Raw genomic sequence first — 4,279 nt, 5'->3', positions numbered from 1 at the left:
CACCTGACCTGCCTCTTTAGAACCTATATGCAGGTCAGGAAGCAACAGTTAGAACTGGACATGGAACAACAGACTGGTTCCAAATAGGAAAAGGAGTACATCAAGGCTGTATGTTGTCACGCTGCTTATTTATCTTATATGCAGAGGACAGCGTGAGAAATGCTGGGCTGGAAGAGAAGCACAAGCTGGATATCGAAGAATCCTGGGAGAAATATCAAATAACCTCAGATATGCAGATACACCAACCCTTATGGCAGAAAGTGAAGAGGAACTAAAAAGCCTCTTGATGAAAGTGAAGAGGAGAGTGAAAACGTTGGGTTAAAGCTCAACATTTCAGAAAACGAAGATTCATGGCATCTGGTCCCATCACTTCATGGGAAATAGATGGGGAAACAGTGTCAGACTTTATTTTTTGGGGCTCCAAAATCAGCTGCAGATGGTGATTGCAGCCATGAAATTAAAAAGACGCTTACTCCTTGGAAGGAAAGTTATGACCAACCAGAGAGGCATAAGTAAAAAGCAGAGACGTTACTTGGCCAATAAAAGTCCGTCTAGTCAGGCTATGGTTTTTCCTGTGGTCATGTATGGATTTGAGTGTTGGATTGTGAAGAAAGCTGAGCGCCAAAGAATTGATGCTTTTGAACTGCGGTGTTGGAGAAGACTCTTGAGAGTTTCTTGGACTACAAGGAGATCCAAGTCCATCCTAAAGGAGATCAGTCTTGGGTGTTCTTTGAAGGACTGATGCCAAAGCTGAAACTCAATACTTTGGCCACCACATGTGAAGAGTTGACTCACTGGAAAGACTCTGATGTGGAGGGATTGGGAGCAGGAGGAAAGGGGACAAAGAGGATGAGATGGCTGGATGCATCACCGACTTTGATGCACGTGAGGTTGGGTGAACTCTGGGGAGTTGGTGATGGACAAGGAGGCCTAGTGTGCTGAAATTCACGGGGTCACAAAATTGGGACACGACTGAGAGACTGAACTGAACTGAGGCCCACGGTGTATTCCCCTCCCTGAGCGCCCTGGAGGGCTGGAAACTCTTGAATGACTGTGTCATCGCTGGTTACTGATTATTGGCGGGAAATAGCTCCACTCTCGTGATCTTGTGGCCCAGTGAATGTAATCTCAGGAACCTGAATGAATGTTCTCAAAAGAACAGAAACAACTGAGTAGTTCATTCACCCTTAATTACAAGCTTTATCCTCTGTGAGACAGAAAAGAAAATACAAAACATCAATATGGCCTGAGTGACTCTGCATTCCTATGTGTAAGATAAGGAGGGAAAAATGCAGTTAAGATCAATGGAAAATTATATTCCTGAGATAAGATAAACAAAAGGAATGTTTATATATATTATACCTAAATTTGTACATAATAACTATGTACACATCTATAAGTCTTTGCATACTTACATAACTTCAGCCTTTATTTAGTTTCTCATTTAATTGATATACATTTACATTGACAAACCCAAATTTTATTGGGAAAATTAAACTTCTACTGTAAAAATTAAGAGTTTAGATTGACTACATTTTCCTAGGTCAAACAGAAAATATCTAACTGAAAACACAAACAGGAAGTGAGAGAGAAATTTTCGGATAATGAGTACCGTCTTCCCTATTTAAAAGCCTTGCCTTAGAACGATCATCATCAGAGAACCTACCTGAAGGTTCACGCCCAGACCCCATCTCAGCCAGCCCAGCAGCAGCCACATCTTCCCCATGGCCTTCGTGCTCTCTCTACTGATGGCCCTGGTGCCTGCGTCAGCTACGGCCCCGGGACGATCTCTGGCGTTGTTACCTGTCTGAGGACCCAATGCTAGGTGCCAGGGAGAACCTCAGGCTCCTGGCCCCGACATGAACAGACTCTCTCCTCATCCCTGTCCTGCAGGACAGAAAAAGACTTTGGTCTTCCTCAGGAGATGCGTGGAGGGCAACCAGCTCCAGAAGGATCAGGCTATCTCTGTGCTCCATGAGATGCTCCAGCAGTGCTCAACCTCTTCTACACAGAGCACTCGTCTGCTGCCTGGAACACCACCCTCCTGGAGCAGCTCTGCACTGGGCTCCAACAGCAGCTTGGAGGACCTGGACGCCTGCCTGGGCCCAGTGATGGGAGAGAAAGACTCTGACATGGGAAGGATGGGCCCCATTCTGACTGTGAAGAAGTACTTCCAGGGCATCCATGTCTACCGAAGAAAAGAATACAGTGACTGCGCCTGGGAAATCATCAGAATGGAGATGATGAGAGCCCTCTCTCATCAACCAACCTTGCAAAAAAGGGTTTAAGAAAGATGGGTGGAGATCTGAACTCACTTTGAGATGACTCTCGCTGACTAAGATGCCACATCACCTTCGTACACTCACCTGTGTTCATTTCAGAAGACTCTGATTTCTGCTTCAGCCACCGAATTCATTGAATTACTTTAACTGATACTTTGTCAGCAGCAATAAGCAAGTAGATATAAAAGTACTCAGCTGTAGGGGCATAAGTCCTTAAGTGATGCCTGCCCTGATGTTATCTGTTGTTGATTTATGTATTCCTTCTTGCATCTAACATACTTAAAATGTTAGGAAAATTTGTAAAGTTACATTTCATTTGTACATCTATTAAAATTTCTAAAACATGTTTACCATTTTGTGTTATTAAATTTGTCCTTTGTCTATTTATTAATCAAAGAAAATGAGTTTCTTTACTCAAAAACTTTATTATTATTATTATTAAAAACTTTATTAAAAGAATGGGTGGTTACATTTGTTTATTCATTCATTCCATTCATATTATGCATATACATTGAGTACCTACGTGACAGACTGTGTAATCTCACCAAGGAATACAAGTGAATAAAGCAAATGTAGTTCCTACTGCATGGAAACTCTCAGTCCTTTCAGAGAAGAGGACATAAAACAGTATTATTTTATTTCAATTATACTAAGGACTGCAAAGAGAAGTAAAGGAAAAGAATGTCCTCACACAGGAGGTTTTAGGTCCAAATGATGCTGAAAAGACAAATAATATTATATATCTTTCTAAACTGCCTCAGGGCTTCCTGGTAACTCAGCTAGTAAAGATGTGCCTGCAGAACTGAAGACCCACTGTTCGATTCCTGGTTCAGGAAGATTCCCTTTTAGAAGGGATGGGCTATCTAACCACTCAAGTATTCTTGGCTTCCCTGGTGGTTCAATTGGTAAAGAATCTGTGTGCAATGCCGGAGACCTGGGTTGGCAAGATCCCCTGGAGGAGGGTTTAAGCAACCCACTCCAGTATTCTTGTCTGGAAAATCCCCCATGGCCCAGAGGAGCCTGGCAGGGCTGTAGCCCATGGGTTCCCCAAAGAGTTGCAACACAGTGAGGCACACGGCACAGAAAGGCAATGAGTTCTCTTAACTTAGTGTTCAAGTTCACCAAAATCCAGGGTGACGTTCTTAGATAGAATGTTACCTAAACATAATTATATTCTATAGTTTACCTAAAAGCACTTTTTCTCCCTTACTCTTAAAAATCACAAGATGATAGTTCCAGAGAGCCAGGTAGATCATTTACATGGCAAAGGCACAAGAGAAATACCAATTCCTTCCAGAAAGCTGGCTTAACCAATTACAAAAGGCTCACTTTGAAACAGTAGCAGAGGCTAGCAGAGGCCATTGTTCTCCAGATCTCTGGGCAGCCCCATTCAACAAGGACAGCCCCTGAAAGGCTGCATGTCCTAGTGGACAGCCACCCAGGGATTTCCCTGCTGCTGCTGGGATTCCCTCTGCAATTCTTGGGCACCATATGGTAGTGGATGGCCACCTCAGGAGTACCCTACAGCTTGGGGATTACAGCCAGCAACTTTTGGGCCCCCCTCGGTTAGTGGACAGCCACCTCAGGATCAATCCAGCAACTTTTGGGCCCCACATGCTAGTGGATGCCCCCAATAACTTTCCATCCCCCCATCCTTTATCTTGGCACTCACAGGAGTTTCTCCCAATCCTGCCTGTCACCAATTTGTTGGGTTGTACCCTGCAGGCTTACAAGAGCTATATTTGCCCAGCTTAGAGACCAAAAAAAGAATCTCCCGTCAAGAACAGAGACAGGGATACTTTAATGGATGGGGAGGCGCTCACATGTCTGAAGCAAGGTCCTGGAGCAAACAAACCCACCATGAGTGGGTTGCACTGGGGGTGGGAAGTACTAATACATGGTGACAGGCTTCATTCTGAGAGCAATGGAGGGGTGCGGGGAAGTAGAGGTGGGGAAGTGGGGAATGGGGAAAGAGGCGAAGAGGCACGTGGCGTGAG

At 44.3% G+C, this 4,279-nt stretch overlaps 1 pseudogene; it reads left to right on the top strand.

Annotated features, from left to right (window-relative positions):
- The first annotated feature begins 1,724 nt into the window (after window positions 1-1,724).
- LOC112447782 (interferon tau-2-like) lies at window positions 1,725-2,526 on the top strand (annotated as a pseudogene).
- The last annotated feature ends 1,753 nt before the right edge of the window (window positions 2,527-4,279 follow it).

Source organism: Bos taurus, chromosome 8 (genome assembly GCF_002263795.3).
Source record: "Bos taurus isolate L1 Dominette 01449 registration number 42190680 breed Hereford chromosome 8, ARS-UCD2.0, whole genome shotgun sequence".
Taxonomy (NCBI): Eukaryota; Metazoa; Chordata; class Mammalia; order Artiodactyla; family Bovidae; genus Bos; species Bos taurus.
This window is presented reverse-complemented; position numbering and strand designations above follow the sequence as displayed.